Genomic DNA, 19,465 nt, shown 5'->3' with positions numbered 1-19,465 from the left:
TTATTATTATTATTATTATTATTATTATTTCCAGAGTTCAGTGATGTTGGAAATGTGACATTTGTGAATTGACAGTCCAAAGTGGAAAGTAAGAATATTTAGCTGGTGAAATCACATATGTCCCAACTGAAATGTTCTGAAGGAGAGCATTTCATAAGAATGACATTTTTAGTCAAAATCTGCCCAAGTGAGCCCTGGAGATTTTACTGTAAATCAGTTCTTGGCATTGTGGGGTCATTCTGTTCTAGCTCTCAGCATTATGGCATCTTGTGATTTTATGTTAGCTACTTACAGCCTGATGATGACCAAAAATAATAAAAACAGAGCAAAGTAATGATTACTCAAGGCAACAAATTTAGACTCATCAAATTATCAATAATCTTAAATATTTAAAAAATTGATGACACCACACATACATGCACACAATAGCACATACGCACATATCTTTCAATATATATACCAAATGAACTGTCCTGTATTCACCGCCAACATGGAATGAAAAATAACATCTAGATAGCTATTCTAGAGACATGATAAGATTTTCAGCCAGTAAAGAATGACTATCATGCTTCTTGATTTCAATTTGCTGAGTTATAGCAATTACCTGAAACTTTTAAAAAGTGATTTTATTCATTTATATTTTTAATAATAATTAAATGAAGTGGTTTATGAAGTCAGCCCTATGAGTAAGCTGAGTAAATAGTTTCTTGCACTTCAGGATATAACTGATCCTAAAGATAGCCTTGTTTATCCCCAAACAGGCAATATCAACAATCAATATGAATAGCAACAACGACTTTCTGGCAATTTGTAAAGCCCATAAATTCTTAAACTCAGTCATTGAGTTTCTTTCTCCTCATACTGTAATAACTTCTTCTTTTTTACATTTTAGTAGCTATTAACTTGAGAAAAATTACTATATAAAGGTAAATTATAAGTCAAAAATGCCATCCCATTATTTTATTTTTAAATAAATGTATGCAATTAATAGAAAATTGTATAATATATAATTTAGATATGTATTTACATACGCATATAAATGACTTTACAAATTTCTGCAAGTATATTTATATATTAAACAGCATTTCATATTAACAAGTATACATTGCTAAATTATTTTGAATCAATAAGTATTAAGTGTATACCTAGTATATGTTAGGCATTGTACTAGGCACTAGGGTGTGATAAAGATAAAATCTCTGAACTTAGGTTTACACAGTTGAGAAAGAGATCAACAATGAACAGGAAATGTCCTTAAAGTGCATTAAATGCTATGAAAATGAAAACAGAGAGGTTATGGTATCAAAAAGTGAGACACTGGGTCCATGTTGGAAGATATGGGGAAGGCTCCTTGGGTGCAGATAATTTCTAACTTGGATCTCAAATATATCTAAGAGTAGAGAAGCAAGAACAATTCAGGATATCTCCAGCAGAAGAAAGAGTATGTGAAGAAGTTTGGGACTTATAAGGAAATATGATGTATAGGGATAATAAGAAATTGCTCTACATTATTTTCAAATATTCAAAGCACATATTCCTGGAAGATCAATTATTTAGACAGGGTTCTGTCAGACACAGACTCCAAGATGGGTGTTGATGTGCAAGGAATTTAAGGAAGAGCTCATCAAACTGGGTGAATGTTTAGTCCAGGAAGCAGGAAAGGGAAATTTGGTAAGAAGGGTTCATTTCCTGACAAAGACCCTGGAAAGGTGGCTTCAGCCTTATTGGAACATAAGTTACAGCCCAGAGTATGTCCCCAGTGGAGGGAAGGAAGCTCTGTCTCCACCCTTGGCTACCAGCCCATAATTGGCTAAGGTCCACCCTGGGAGCTGTAAAACCTCCTGCTCTCTGAGCCCTCCACCAGGTGAACAGAGCAGTTCCAGTAGCCCAGGGAAGTCTTGCAGAGAAAGTCTCAGATATAAGCTGTTAAGGCAAAGACCCAGAGAAGCTATGAAGAGGCACACAGAAACAAATAAAGACACCTAAAAGAATGACAACTAATATTGGCATGTTCCTTACATATGGACACAAATTGAGCTTTTCTAAAATGGAATTACATCATGACTAACAGGAAAGCCAGACCACACTGCCCATTTAGAAAAAAATCTTTATTGAGGTGTAATTCATATAGCATAAAATTCACACATTTTAAATGTATAATTCAATGACTTTTAGCAAATTTACTGAGTTGTACAACATTCCCCATCATCCTGGTTTAGAACATTACCGCTGTTCCAAGAAAAATCCTCATTCCATTTTACAGTTAATTCCCAGTTCCACTTTCAGCCCTGGGCAACCATTAATCTACTTTCTCTGTAGATTTGCCTTTTCCAGACATTTCTTACAAATAGAATTATAAAATATGTGGTCTTTGGGGCATAGCTTTTTTCTATATTATACTTAACATAATGTGTTCAACTAGTTTTATTGGGCACCCACCTTATGCCAGGCACTATAAACTAGGCTACTGGGGGGCCAGAAAGAGGCATGGATCTTATGGTCTAGGAAGGAAAATGGACAGTAACAAATAATCATACAAAAATGTAAAATTTCAGGAAAGTTTCATGATGCTTTGGAAACATGAATGGGAGTTGAGGAAAGCCTTTCCTGAGGAAGTAACATTTGACTGAGACAGAAGAATAGGAGGTAATTAGGCAAAGAACAAAGCAGTCCAGATAGAAGGGACAGGAAACAGGAGATGCCCACCCCCAAGAGGGAACGCATTTATTACAAGTGATCGAGAGAATGTTATTTGATTGGAGTTCTGAGAGGAAAGAAAGGTGACTGATAAGGCTGGAGAGAAAGACAGGGACCAGAGTAGACTGAGATGTATTAAACCCCCTTAAAGATTTCAGTCTATTTTAAGACCAATAGAAAGACATTGAAGTGTTTTTAGTTGGGTTGTGGGGAAAGACAGCTGATACTACAGGTTTTTTGTTTTATCCTGTTTTGTTTTTTAGAAAGACCCACTCTAGATGAAGGGGAATTTTTTTTTTTTTTAATGTTCTCAAAATACATTCTCTAACATCTTATTTTACCTGCTTCGGACTTTACTTCATGACCAACTAAGGCTATTTTAAATGTTAGTGCACTTAACAATTACATGATAAAACAATCCACTCATGGATATTTCTGGACAGTCTATAGTTCACTCAAGCATTCTCATTCTGATTCTCTAATGGGATAGGGACATATCATATGCATTTGGGCATTGTTCAACAACCATCTATTCTGATTAAGTGGTGAGTCGTGGCCTCATTTCTCAGTCCACTGTGTTATATGAACCACGTGGAGAACTACCTCATACACCTTTCCATATATTCATAATTTTCTGTTGTTTTAACACTAAAAATGGGAACTCAAAAAGACTTCATTTCTCGAAATCACACAAAATCTATTTTCATGGAAAAAATAAAATAGCTAAGGTAATTATCCAGATCATTTGAGCAAAAAGCTCGCTTTGTTGGCCTGAATGATTGCACTGTATTATTTACATGGATCCAATTTACCAGATAATGGCTTACCAACACCTTACAATACTCCTGAGTAGATATACGGGATGATTTACCCTAGACATGCCATAAGATGGGGAAAAAAATGTTACACTACAAATGGAAAACTCATGTTCAATAAGTAAGAGAGAATGTCTGGTGAATATCAAAGGGATCATCATGCTGTTTGGTTTCCAATAATCTTTATAATGGCTGTGAGAAAAAATAGTACAAATGAAGTAGTAATATTGGAACTTAAACAGAGATGTTAGAACTTTAGGGCTTAAAAAATATGCATATGCTAAGACACACACATGTGTGTGCATGCCAGGTTCTAAAATCACTACATGAATGACCATTTGGAAGATGCGGAATTGATTATCTTTCTAGAAACATGCTAGATATATTTAATTCATTGGGACTCTTCTAACACAGTGACCAGAATCAACAATAATTTTGTGTACTTCTCTTACACAGTGTTTACTCTGGATATCAAGATATCAAAAAAACACACATATTTTCTGTACATAAATTATAACTCCTTTTGTCCCAGACCCTATGATACAGGTAATCATTGCCACTATTTTACAGAAGAGGAAACTGAGAATGATGGTAAGGTATTTGCTTAAAGCCATATAATCATTTAAGATCTAGAAATTAAATCCCAGTTCTGTCTGATTTTAGAGTACTTATCACTTGTTTCTTCTGCCTGTAAAATATTTACAGCCTCAGTTCTGTAGTAATTTTACTTTGAGTTTGTTTTTCTGCTTTAATTATCATATTAACTTATACACTGGACAAATGCTTCTATTTTACAATATAAACACTGGTGTGAACAACTGAAGATTCGGTTATTATGAGGAATTTTTTCTTTAATTTTTTAAAGTAATACAAACTTGTGGAAATTATTGTGATTTAGACAGACTTGGGCATCAGATAAAAGATTTCAGTTGTAATGACTGGAAACCTACAAGTACAGGAGATTGGCACATTTTACCACATTCCTAGTTAGGAGTTAGCTGGGAGAGAACTCAGGTATCTGGACATGTGGCCTATTTGTATTATTCCATTCTTCACAAGGGAGGATTGAGACTCTATGTTACCAACTACTAAGATAATACTCCAAGCCTGAGTCTACAGAATAACCAAATACTTGGTCAACTCATTCAAATGACAACTTGCTTCTTAAAACAGGAAACAAAATCATTCAGATTAATAGAATGGCTGAAATCAATAGCCTAGAAAGTTGTTGGGGGGGGGGGGGCTCCTTACTACATTGTACCAGAGGTTCAATTAACTTTCCATATTCTCTTGCAGCTGATCGTATGTGATTTTGAAAGAGTGACAGGATTTCTGGGAGATTAACAAAGGTCTATATAATCAGAACATTATGTGAATATGCATTGAATTCTAGAAAATAATTCTCATTGTGGGGGTAAAAGGGCTTTTGGGGGAGGCAGGAGAGGAAGTAAGGGAGGTTTGTCTGCAGGGATATCAAGATTTCTCAAGATATATTTGAAGTAAATGCCCCCTCTCCCCTCCCCCACACTGCTCTACTTCTGCCCGCAACAGACACACATGCACACGTACATCCAGTTACTGTTACTGTTGGTATTACTAGCAGAGCATACATGCCTTCCAGGTTTTGAAAGTGTGAGGAGGGATGAGAATCAAAGGTGTAGGGGGGTGACAGTGGGGTGGAGGGAGATTACCGGAGCACTGGGATGGATCTCTGTCTCTATCTACATGAACTAGAACAAGTTAATTGCACATCTTGCCTTCATTTTCCTTACCTAAAGAATCATGAGTTGGAACTCAGTAAACTGCTGTTTTTTTCTTTTTGTATTTTTTTGGCATCACTAAATTTACAGACAAACTTACAATTACAAGTGATTTTGACATTTCTTTCTCAGTGATTGATAGAACAAATGTAAAAAGTGGTAATAAACTAGATTTTGAACAACCAATTCAATCTAATCTACATTTATAGAACACTATACCCAACAGCTGTACAATACACATTCTTTTTCTTTTTTTGTAAGTTTTTATTTAAATTCTAGTAAGCTAACATATAGTGTAATATGGGTTTCAGAAGTAGAATTTAGTGATAAATCACCTATATATATAATACCAAGTGCTCATCACAACAAGCACCCTCTTAATACCCATCACCCATTTAGTCCATCCCTTGCCCACCTCCCCTCCAGCAACCCTCAGTTTGTTCTCTGTAGTTGAGAATCTCTTATGGTGTGCCTCCTTCTCTCTCTTTTTTCCCCCTTGCCCTATGATCATCTGTTTTGTTTCTTAAATTCCACATGTGGTAACTCAGTGAATTGTAAGGGCCATTTCACTTCCATTATCTTTGATTATTGTGTCCTTTAAAATTAATCCAAGACTTGGAGGTCTGCAATTTTAGTACAATTCAACAAGGTCAGGTTAGACCTACCTAGACACATTCAAACTAGACTTTTGTTTTACATTTGAACATTTTTGGAAGCTATTTCACTTGTTTTGCCACTTTCTTAATTTTACCTTATCCTGTTCTTTACCCTAAACCCTCTACTTAGAAAATATTTTCCTTTAAATAGCATACTTTAATTTCATTCTTCATTATTTTATCATTCATATTCTAGGTGTCATTGTCAGATGCTTTTATTTTTAAATGCATGCTTTTGAAGGTTTTAGTCCAAATATTTACTTTGCTGCCCAGAATTATTACTTATTAGTTAACACCCCCTCCCCAGAATCTGACAGTTAACTGCTTTATTTTTTTTTATTTTTTATTTTTTTGTCTATTTATATTAAGTGATCAACTTTTTTCTTCCCCCTTAAGCAACATTCATTCTTAAACACTACAGTCCTGGAGATAGTTAATATATATTCTGGGCAGAGATTCAGCTTTGGAGAAAATAATAGAGCATTTCCAACTAGTTCAACCAATGTTAGGAAGCGTACAGTTTATGGTACAAGCAGTGGTCAGCCCATTAAGGGAAATGTTTTATTCTGAAAGTGTCAAAACTTTCACAACCTTGAGGGTAGTTTTATTATTTGATTCAAATTAATGCTCCATTCACTAATCCAAAGTGAGTGATAAATTTAAAATCATGATCAAATAAAATTCCTTCCTTAAGATCCCTTGTCATAATGTAGATATTCTGCAAAAGCCCCTGGATTGAGATTTCAGATGGATGTGTCAATGAGGCTTATTGTCCAATAAACTACAACGTGCAAGCACCGCACCATGCAAATGAATTTGATTCTTGACTGTGGCTGCAGCTTTAAAAGAAAGGAACAATTTACCGGGAAGTAAGCACACGCTGAGCAAAAGAGCCTGCCGACAGACAGTGCACTAGGCTCACAAACGTAGCTGGGAATTGAGCACAGAAAAAGGGTTTAAACTGATTTTGGTCATTTCACATTCAGGGCATGCCCGACCTTCAGACTTTCCCTGAAACACACTCTGTTTCAGACCCGGCGGATTCCACTCACGTCTCCTTCAGCTATTCTCCCAGCACCTAGAGCCGCTGGAGGAGCCAGGGTCCTAGCCTTGTAATGGTAGCTCGCCCTTGGTATGCTGTGGGAGTGGTGAACTAATAAAATCATGGAATCTTAGTTTGTGGAAGCCTCAGAGAATCTCTGTAATATTTGTCCACCCAAAGGAGGAATCCATACTCAAATATCTGTAACGAATGACCATGCAGGCTCAACGTGATACTTTGTCACAGAGAGGTAACTTTGATTTTTGGAAATCTCTTCATGTTAGTCAGTTCTTCCTGGTTTTACCCCACCTATACCTGCCAAGTCAACCTGTTGGTTGTGTTTCTACTGTCTAGGCAAACGCGATCCTTTCATGACTATATTTAAAAAGTTGTAGAAAACAGACATAATCCTATTTGCTTGCTTAAGTTCTATGTTTAAAATCCAATTTTCTTTCTACTGTTTCTCATAAAACCTCATATTCAGATCCCTTGACAGGATAATCAATTTACATGTGGTGTTGTGAGAAGCTAATTCCCAGACAGATATTGAGTCTATAATAACCAAAAGGGAGAGAACAAAACCCTCACTGATCTCTGTAACTTTGTAACTACAGGTAGTCTGTTATATGGTTATTACTTTTACTACACACTGCCATCTTTCCAACTGATCTTTCCCACTGCAAGAACAGACTGCTGATTACACTGCTTTCATTGACATTCAAATGTCGTTTTAGGTGCCCTCATGTGTATACCATGAGAACTATAAAATAAATACATGCACCCATAAAGTGAAATAGAACTAATTTCGGAAGCTTACCTTCAAGCTTAGCCTAATTTAAAATCTATTTTAAGGTAATGCTTATGTAAGATTAATGAATATGTGTGATAGCTTTGAGCCAAGTGAAATTCCTATACCGCTTCTCTTTTATGAAGGAAATTCTGATTTCCATAGATGCAAAAACTCTAAAGAATTAAATTGATGTATTTTATTCCTATCAAAAGTAATTGATGTATTTCATTCCTGCCAAAATAGCTTATTTTTATTGCAATAACAAAATATATTTTAAGAACAGAATATAATATCTAAGCAGACCCAGGTTCATGTACAAATACTCCCACTTTCTAATTATGTAACCTTAGAAACTTTATTTCAGTTTTCTTGCCTTAGTTTTCTCATGTGTAGAATGGCTATGATAACTGTATGTACCTCACTGTGTTTTTGTGAGGTTCCGGTAGAATGTACTTAGCTGTGCACAGTAAATAGTAAGGCTAGCTTGATATGTTCTAAATATGTTGGAGTGTTGATAATGTGAACATGATGATGAATCTGAAAGTGGTAACTGTGATAATATGATGATATTGGTATGTCTAATTAACACAAGGTCGGGAATGGCAGAACTAAAGAAAAAAAAAACAATCTGGAATCAGATAACATTTAGACCGGGGTTAGTGAGAGAGAAAGAGAGGGGAGAGAGAAAGGGAGGAAGGGAGAGAGAGAGAGAGATCATCAGTAGAATGACCACCTGCATGGACTATATATCTTTTCTGTGCCAGGAAGAGAACAAGATCACTGACTTAGGTTGACAAATGTGTAAAGTCAGGGTGAAGCTTCACAATGACAAACACAGTGAAACAGCTACCTGCATTCACCCTATTATGACACCAGAAGAAATAAAATGGAACAAAATAACCCTCTTCATACAAAACAAACAGCAAACATGAAACCAAAACGAACAAAAACAAGATACAGCCACGGACAACAGATCAAACATTTTTGTAGAGATAGAGGAATAACAACAGCTTTTTCAAGTGGAAAACTCATTCCGGGTGCCCACAGAACTAACTGCAGGCTCAGTGGGGTCTTGGGCATCAGGCAGCACAGAGGACATTGCTGAAACAATAACAGAGTGATTGTTCAAAAGTTAACGCATAAGCATGCTACATTCTAGTTTCCTCTGCAATCCTACAGACAACAGATTGCTAAAAAGAAGACAGATTTAATCTCTTGTGAAAATGAACCAGAATCTGACTCCAAATGGAGTTCTGGCTTTGAGGTGTGACTGGGGACTGGAGAATGAAGTTAAATACTTGTGCATAATAAAGATATTGAAACTTAAACAGATGACTGGATTAAGAAGATGTGGTCCATATATACAATGGAATATTACTCAGCCATCAGAAAGAACGATTACCCAACATCTGCAGCAACATGGATGGGACTGGAGGAGATTATGCTAAGTGAAATAACTCAAGCAGAGAAAGACAATTATCATATGGTTTCACTCATTTATGGAACATAAGAAATAGCAGAAAGATCGGTAGGAGAAGGAAGGGAAGAATGAAGGGGGGGGTAAACAGAAGGGAGAATGGATCATGAGAGACTATGGACTCTGGGAAACAAACTGAGGGCTTCAGAGGGGAGAGGGTGGGGGATTGGGATAGGCCGGTGATGGGTATTAAGGAGGGCACATATTGCATGGTGCACTGGGTGTTATACGCAAATAATGAATCATGGAACACTACATCAAAAACTAAGGATATACTGTACGGTGACTAACATAACATAATAAAAAAATATTAAAAAAAAGATACTGGAACTTAAAAACCACAAGGAAACTTAGTAAAGGTATATAGAAACCATGCGAGTAAAGAGTAAGGATAAATTCACTAGAGGTCAATCCTAGAAAGAGGATGGTTGATAATGAGCACAGGACAAAGTTTTAACGCCAAATCTGCTTGTGGATCCTATTCTGCCTATTCGGTAGATAAAAGGTTAACTTTTCGAGGTCTGGATCTCCTTCCTCCCTACTGGATTTATGTCATCCTAGAGGCACCTATGTTGTCTTCCAAATATGTATCATGCTGGGGCAAGTAACTAAATGATTTTGCATTGTTATTCTTGCTGCTGTTTGATGTTGTTGTTGTTGCTGTTTTAATGGTCACTGGACTTATTTATTCACCCTCAATAAAGTCATGGTTTCAAGAAAAAAATCACAATTCCTTTTAAGAACTACTGCTAAGCTTACGTTGGGAAACACTAGTATAATTTTTTTTTATTCATTCCCAGTCATCTCATAGTTTTGTTAATAGTGATGGGGATTGTACACCTAGTTTATTTTATTAATATATGAGCCATTTCTGTACACTTTTCTAATGGCATTTCATTGACATTCCAAAATTCTAGTTTTCTTTCATTATTCATGGTTCTTACAGAATATATGGAAGCAGGAAGGGCCATTGGTTATCTGATAGTGAATATTAAGTCTATTAGTTTAAGGTTTGTTTACTTATGGGCCATTTTAGGAAACTTTCCTTCCTTTTATTGAGCATTTTTCACAAAATTTGTTGACAGGTTTAATAAAATGTCTTGTTGTTGTATATCATAGGTGATCATACTTGCCATTGTAATTATTGATTAGGCTAAAAACTAACATTTTCTAAAAATGAACATTCTTTCATCCACTGAATCTTGTACGTGTATGTGTGTATGTACGTGCATGTGTGTATGTATACTCATACATATTTCCCAATATAATTGTTACAATTTTATTTGTAATTTCTGAAAATATAATCCTAAACAAATAAACAAAAGAACTAATGCTAAGCAATTTCTGAGTTAATCTATGGTATTTTATAAGAATCACTAAGAACATCTTTGTCCCTTGAGACATCATTTGGTTTGGAAAATAAAAAAGAATGTGCAAGAGCCAAAATTCAGTTACTTCTTGTGGCTCCTTGGCTGTGATTAAATTCTCAGTAACTTTAGTGATTCCTTTTAAATCACACAAATTGTTCAGGTTCAATTACCTTGAACTAATGGCTTTTAAAAAAGTAAACAAAAACTTAACAAAGTTTTTAAAGAAAAATCTTCTTTCATTATTGCCTCTGCTTGTCAAACTATGCTAGGTATGTGGATTTCCATGATAAGATAGCATGTTACTAAATTCCATGAAGCAAACAGACACACATCCATATTCCTAATATAAAACTGGCTACATAGTTTGTAGGGCTCAGTGAAAAAAGGAAACTGTGAGTCTCCTGGTTCAAAAAGACAACTGCAAGTCTTTAAGCAAGCAGAAGTCCCTGCCTCCCTGTCTACCTGCCGGGCCCCATCCCTCTAGCACAGGGCTCTGCAGAACTACAAAAGTCACGTGTTCCTGAAGACAGCATGTGTGGTGCAACTTTTTCTCTTGTTCCCCACCAATCCCATCCTTCCTTTCACTTCCCTAGTGTTTCAGCTGGAAAATATTTTAAATTTTTCTCCTAAAGGCAAATTTCTTCTGGTTGGCAAGTTAACTGATAAGAACCTTGGGAGATGGGACAATTCCATTTCTGAAGGCCATTCCGAAGGCCTAAAATTACTAATCTCTCAAAGATAATTCTTACTGCCTCCAGAAGTTTGCAGGCAAAGCTTTGGTTACAGCTCCACGAAAGTAAAAATGGAATATCTCATCTACTAAATAAATGCTAAAAATGTGTCAAATATATAAATGTAAACCATACTTATATGCCCACAGGAAAATTGAGAACGAAAGAGAAAAGGAGAGAAAGAGAGCTTTCTGAATAGTCTATTCTTTCTATTCTGGATTATTTTGTTTTCTCCAGACTTCCATAAATAAGTTGAATTAGTGTAGATGCTATAAGTATTTTAGTTTTAATGTATTATTCAAAGTAATTATATGTCAAATGAATATGAAGTTCATATATTAAAATTATTTTTGATATGGGAAGGCCTTATTCTTTTAAAATTAAAAACACATTGATCATTAGATTAAATGTTACTATGAAATAATTTTTCAAGAAATCTTAAGGTTTTGTAATTCCAAAACCATTTGATAGTCAACAAGTTGCTTATTATTGGATTTACTTAAACTTTTGTATGTTTGTTGACAGACATTTTGTGTTTAGATAGGGTAATCCTATTATGTCTGAATTTGTCATGCATATTACCTAATATTTTAAAATATACTGTTGATTTAGGGCTCTAGGATGAAACAGACATAGATTTATGCCACGATGTATTTATAAAGAGAGGAAAAATAGCTGCATCAATGCAAAGGGTATTATAATAGAACTAACTACAATAAAACACCCAGTAAGCAGCACAACAAATATAATATCACAGTTTGTTTCTTCTCATATAAATTACGTAAAGTAGTAAAGCATTTAAATTTCAGATAGCAGTTCCATACCACAAACCTGTTAGAGAACAAAATTCTTGCCAGCTCACTCTTCTACTAACTCCAACCTGTTGTGTTCACCTTTAAATGGCAAGATGGCAGCAACTATACTCCAGGTAGCAGGGTCAAGATAATGATGAAGAAAAAAGTAGATTTGCCAGATCTCTTTTTAAATGTTTCTGAGAGCTGCCACAAGATCCTTCCATTTCCATTTAATGGGTCAGAAGGTATTCACAAAGCTGCATCAAACTCAAGGGAGGCTTAGAAATGGTGTCTTTATCTTGGGGGGCCGGGAGTTAGCTAACACATCTGATTATTAGGGAAGAAAGGTTGGATGGATATCGAGAACAACTTGAATTTTTCTGTCACAGAAACATTTCGGGAGCTCAGTTATTTTCTAGATACAGGGATATCTTAGAGGGATTCTAAGTTGTAGGCTATGAAAATTAAGAGGACAATATGGCAAAGATTTAAGCAAAAGGGTTTTGGAAGAATCCAAAAGTTGAAAGAATTATTACTGGACAAAACTGTGGGCTTTTAAGAGAATGGACTCAAAGTTTATACGAATAATAAATTAGACTTAGTACAGGTACTAGTAAAAGCTTGGTACAGAGCAGTATATCACCCTGGAGAATACAATCAGTTTCAAAAAATAGTTATCCAGTTATCCCCCAGTAACACATTTGGTATTGGTGGGGTGCTAAAAGCTTCACTTCATTTTCAACATGAACCCAGGAAGTGAATTGGGTTTAGGACAGGATACCAGAGATGGCAGAGTATGGTTGAGTCAAGCAGAGAAATTAAAACTAAAACATGGTTACCAGCGTAGTCTGATATTGTAGGACACATGGAAGAATGTACCTCCTTGGAATTGAAGAACAGCATTCCAGACCTGAACACACATGCCTGCTAGAGTTGCTAACACTTTATTACTAATTTTTGTGATTGAATGAATCAATGAACCAACAAATAAGCTAAACACAAATAAACACACATATATACACACACATTCATACATTTTGACTTGGAAGACAGACGAAACACGGATAGAAGGCCAGTTTCTTTTATCTTCAGCAGCCATTGAGAATATAAATTAATACAAAGCTTGCAATCTGTTGCTGACTGCTTTATTTAGAAAGAGGCTGGTTTGTGAAAATAGATCTCATGGCATTATCTTAGAAGGTTCTGCTTTGTTCCCGTGATGCAGCAACAAGTTATTATACTACATGTACAAAGAAGGGTAAATGTTGATATGAACAGAAATGTAATAAGGGATGTTCAGTCCTTGACTTACTTGACCTCCCTGCAATGTCTCTCAGATAAGCTCTATGAAACTATGAAACTAACTCCTTCATCCTGTAACCCTTTTCACTCTTGGTTCCTCTAATGCCATCATTTTTTTCCTATTTACCAAGTATATCTATCCAGAAACCTGGGGCTTATCCTTAGCTTATTTTTCTCCATCATATCTCATTTTAATTAGACTACAATTTATATCAATTCTAACACTTTAGTGTGTCTTGGTTAGTCTTTTCTTTCCCTTCTCACTACCCCAATGTAACATTGTATTGATTCCTCATTTGTATTAGTACAAAAGCCATATAACTGGTATCTTTACTCTTTTCCAAAAACTTACCTCTCCTCATGCTCAACTGATCCTTTTCATGGTTCCAAGAGAGATTTTTGTAAAATGTGTACTTGCTTTGCCCCTTCCTTTTATTCTTCATTTCCTCTAGGATTAATTCCCCCAAGACTTTGCCTAAACTACCGAGTCTCAATGATTAGATCTTCTTACAGTATCAGCCTTATGTTTACCATTCATCATTATCAAAAACAGGAGCAGAAGTGTGATGCCTGGGTGGCTCAATCGGTTAAGCGTCTGCCTTTGGCTCAAGTCATGATCCCAGGGTCCTGGAATCGAGCCTGAGTTGGGCTCCCTGCTCAGTGGAGAGTCTGCTTCTCCCTCTGCCCCTTCCCTAACTTGTGCTCAAACAAATAACAGGGAAAAAAAGCAAAAATAAACTATTGAAACTACACCAAAATAAAAAGCTTTTGCACAACAGAGGAAACCATTAATAAAACAAAAAGGCAACCTACTAAATGGGAAGAATACATTTGCAAATGATATATCTGATAAAGGGTTAATATCCAAAAATATGTATAAAGAACTTATATAACCCAATACCAAAACACCCTGAAATAATCCAAATAAAAAGTAGGCAGGGGACCTGAATAGACATTTGTCCAAAGACTATATGTATATATGTGCGCATATATATATATATATATATATATATATATATATATATAATGATGGAATATTAGTGATTAAAAAAAAGAATGAGATCTTGCCATCTGTGACAACATGGATGGACCTGGAGGGTATTATGTTAAGTGAAATAAGCCAGACAGAGAAAGACAAATAGCATATGATTTCACTTGAATGTGGACTCTACAAAACGAAATGAACAAATAAACAAAAGCAGAAACTGACCCATAAATACAGACAACAAACTAATGATTGCCAGAAGGGAGGAGGATATGGAGATAAGCAAAACGCGCGAGGGGGAATGGGAGGTATAGGCTTCCCATTATGGAATTAATAAGTCATGGTGATGAAAGGTGCAACATAGGGAGTACTGCCACGGGTATTTTAATAGCATTTTATGGAGACTGATGGTAGCTACACTTGGCGGTGAGCACAGTGTAACATATAGACTTATCAAATGATTATTTTGTACACCTGACATTGATATAACACTGTCAATTACACTTCAATTAAAAAAAAAAGAAAACTAGGTCTAATAATCATAGAGAATTTGGTGGCTGAAGTTAAGGGGATCAAAGACAGCTATTGTTTGAAATTTCAGGGATGAGTATATGCAAGTATTAGTCATTAGCCATGGTGGTAAGAGAGACCGGACTGGGCCAAAATGTGGTAAGAATCATGGATCACAACATTTCCTGATGTTCTATCTTGCTTTTGTAAGCCTGCTGGGACTTGTTCTGTGATAGAATCCACAAGACTCCATGTGGCACAAGTGGATTAGGCAGCATGCGATTAGAATTATTTAGAAAGGCAATGCATAATCAGTGGTTCTGGCATCTTGTTATAAAATAGTTCTATTACATCTTCTTAAGAAGGAGATTCTATTGCAAGTTTATCTATCTGAATTTCCAGCATAATAGGTGAAAAAAAAAATTCTTAAATTCAGGGGGAAAATAAAAGGTAGAAGAGGAGGCCAGAAAGACAATGAGGTCATTTGTCAAACTGGAGGTTCTAAATAGGTAAAAATCAAGAAAATTAGTGTCAGAAGGTATAAAAAGAAAAAGCAAGTTTTATGTATTGAAAGATTATTTTAACGTAGTATCCTCAAATATTAACTTTAAGCTCTGGCTCCCTTCTTATGTCCAATCTCTCATCTTCTATAGCAGTTGAGTCACTTCTTAATAGAGTCAAAATATCCCAACATATCTAAATAACTTTTCCTGATTAATTCAATCAGAAAGTCAGAGACAAGATTCACACCCATATCTCCCTCCCTTCAAATTCATTTCTCTGCCTTTTCAATCATATCATGGTTTCTCATAACTTCCAGAAAGTTAGAAAATTGAGAATCAACCATTCCAGTACTCTGCTTTATATAAAATATCACATTGCAATTTTCCGAGTGAAAAAAGTGAGATGATGAGTGCTAGAGACTTGTCCAAAGCACACACCTAATATTTAGTAGTTACAGAATTACTGGAAGCAACAACATGAAGGCCTTTATATTTTTTCCCTCCCTCTTCTTTTCTCCTTTTAGCTTCTATCATTTCTTTATACAAAGCTTTGTGCCAAAACTGATGAGAACAGCACATGGGGTGATCCCCCCACATTCTCCTTAAGTCCAGTAATTCCGTTCCCGGACACTTCACTTTTTGTGCGGCTCGCTGACTTTGTAGATCTTCCACCAGCAACTTTTACATCTGTAAACCTTTGTCTGTTTTCACTAGACTTCACTTATCCCACCACATACCACTCAGCAAAGCTTATCCTCTTCTGAGCTCTGAGGGTATATAAAGTCATATAATCTTGTGTGTTAGATGTTCATTAACTATTATTAGGTTTTATGGATGATGGATTTGCGTATCCACCAGGTACACTAAGATAATGACCTTAAAACACAAGGTATCAAAAGAGAGAAAGTCAGAGTACTTTCTATGTCATTTCATGATAGGAAACCCTTTACAAAAGACAAATATTCCCCCACTCCAAAAATAAATCAAAATCAATAAAAATTAACACAGTAAGTAAACTTTTAAGCAAAGAATTGTTTTGTTAGGGATTCCTTTCTCTCTTTTTCCCCCATCCATTTCCCCCTGTTTAATTCCATACTTGTCCTACTTCATTCTCCCCAGCTCCATTTTTTTCTGAATCATTGCCTCTGACTCTTATTATTTATTCATTTATTTATCTATTCAAGCATTAACAATTCTGAGACTTTCCTAGCTCAGCAATCTACAGATCTTTCATCAGCACGTGAATGTCTTCCCAATAGTGACCTTGACATTCCCAGAACAACATACTCTTTCTTTCCCCTGGTCCATCAGGTCAATGTCCATGTTACAGAGCAATTTTAAATCTAGGGAGAAAGTTGATTATTTTAAAGGTTACATAATCTCTTTTAAAGGGTACATAAGTGGGTTCCATTTTTGTAAATGTGCTTGAATTATTAGGAAAATAAAAATAAACATTGAGCAAAAGTTTAAGAAATCAGCAGGTGGTAGTAAGCCATTCTTTATTCTTTTTTGGCAAGATAAGGTCTACTGATCAATTTAGACCAATATTTTTTCCCTGAAATATATTGCTTGTGGTGGAGCAGTCAGCAACAGAAAAAGCTTGAGCCTTATGATTTGTGCATTTGGGTTATGATATATAATAGATGCCCCTTTGCTCATATTATTTCCTCAGATTGGAAAGTCTCTTTATTGCTGTTGTTTTTCCTCTGAATTCCTTAACTAAACACTAAAACTACATCCTCAGAGAAGCTTTCCCTGATCTCTGAAACACTGGGCAGAAAGGACTGTCTATGGGCACAGCACCCCTAGTTTTCAACCTCAATCTACCAACATTAGCTTCATGAACTTGTCAGTTGTATTTATCTCACCCAAATTTTCATAAAATGTCTAATGTAAATAGTTCTTTTTCTTGCAGGATCATTAAAAAAATTACAAACCCTATATTTAAAGTATTATGAGATAATAAGTGGTAATCTTCTTACTAGTCTTCAGTAGTAGTATTAGAAATACTAGATAGAAATAGATAACTATTACTAGTTTTCTTCCTATTTTTATAATAATTATTTAGCCCCTCATTAGACGCTTTTGTTCCCATGTGTTTATATTAACCCAGGATCACTACAAATCAAGGAGGACAGAAGCATTAATGTACGAATAATGATTGGGAGGTGCAAGCCCAGAATGACAAAAGTGGGGTAAAAGGAGAAGTGGAACAATAGAAGACATGATGCAGGGGGCAGTAATTCCTTGCTGTCCTGGCACCATTTCCAATTGAGTAGTGATGAGCTACAGCAGTTATATCACCCCACAGAACTTAGGATGGGTTGAGAGGAGGATCATATGAAGTAGTTCTCCACAGTAAGGGAGATTTGTGTGCCTGGATCCTTCCTGCCTCATTTCTCATTGGTCTAAGTTCCACCACATGGGGGAATAACAACTCCCGTTCCTGAGTTGAATCATTTGACTCCTCAGTGGACAACATGGTAGGGGGTCTTACACCCCCAGAGTGTGTCATTTTATGCAAATCTGAAAGAGAAGGGTCAACTTGGTGAAAATAGGTACCAACAGAGCAAGAAAACAGAATGCGGTTGGAATCCAGGAAGGCACACTAAGTATATATACTAAGGCACTTATGTTATTATATTTTTATGAGGCTCCCATTATATGAGGCAATACTTGAGGGCAAATGCTTTGCTCTATTTTTTCTATATTTGTACTTGGTGTAGTGGCTGGCACTGAGTGTCTGCTTGTAAGATAAGTAAATGAAAGAATCAAGGAATCCACACATAAGCAACATCATGGTACCAAAATAAAGAGTCTATTACTTCATTCCTTGGAAGGTACAGTAAAACAATGACTCAGTGAATGATATGACAACATTAGCTGATTGAATTAGATGGCCGATCAAATTATTATTTGTTAACCAATAAATTGTAGTGAATAAGCCACTTATTTGCTATAGGGCTTCCCAAAATCATAGAGAAGAAAAAATCAAAATAAGGCAATCTGGGTTATTTAAAATCTATGGCTCTTTGGCTTCTACAAAAAGGATTGTTTCTCTTCCCTTTGCATGTCTTTCTCCATGTGTGACTTCCTAAAGTGTTCTTAGAGCTTTTGGCTCCTTTCTTTTACATTTACTCTCACACTGTTTTCATCATAAAAACCTGAAAAATAACCAAAATACTATATAAAACACACATTCCTGAGTTCTGGTTATAGTCCCTTCACTGTTTGCATGTTTATAAAATACTTTGTTTTTCTGTTTCATTGTGCATGTTTATGTGTGCATGTGCCAGAAATCAATTTTAAAAAAATGACAGTAACTTAAAAAACAAAACAGCCTATATATCACACTGATTCATTTTTTTAAGGAAAAATACTTGTTGGTCTACAGGATAGCATGGAAAACATCTAAGTTAAAGTTGGGGGGAGCCCTAAGGAATAATATTTCAAATATTTTCCAGCACTGACCGGCACAGAGAAGTGAAGACTGTATTTGCATAACATACAGATGGACAATTTAATTAGAATGAAATATCTACTTCAGGGAAAATGTATCAGTACCCCTCAAGTCATACATATGAATGGCTAGCAGGACCCTACTACTGGCCATATAGATTTGAATAAGGATTTAAATAGCTCAATGCAATATTTTAAGGCTCTGACTTTACTTAACATGTTGTATACGAGAAATACCATCTTTGAATATAGAAAAGAAATGCACAAAGTCATCTGCTACATAGCTACATTTTCCAGAAGCAAAAGCATAGACAAGCATTTTCCAAACTGCAAACCTATATTATACTATGCAATTTTATTCGAACTTTCCTTTAGAAAATGTTATTTTTTTTAATGGTAAATGAGTTTTGGTCACCTGCATACTCTCTTTCTCACTCTTCTTTCCCACCACCACACAAACATTCATAGTACTTATGTGTAAATTAAAGCCTCAGACAAAACCTGCTGCAAAGATACCTGTTTTGCATTATTTCAGTGGTATGGAAACTTCTGAGTTCAAAGAAACCATGCATCA

Source organism: Ursus arctos, unplaced genomic scaffold (genome assembly GCF_023065955.2).
Source record: "Ursus arctos isolate Adak ecotype North America unplaced genomic scaffold, UrsArc2.0 scaffold_8, whole genome shotgun sequence".
Lineage (NCBI taxonomy): Eukaryota > Metazoa > Chordata > Mammalia > Carnivora > Ursidae > Ursus > Ursus arctos.
The sequence above is the reverse complement of the archived record's forward strand: the minus strand, read 5'-3'. Positions refer to the sequence as shown.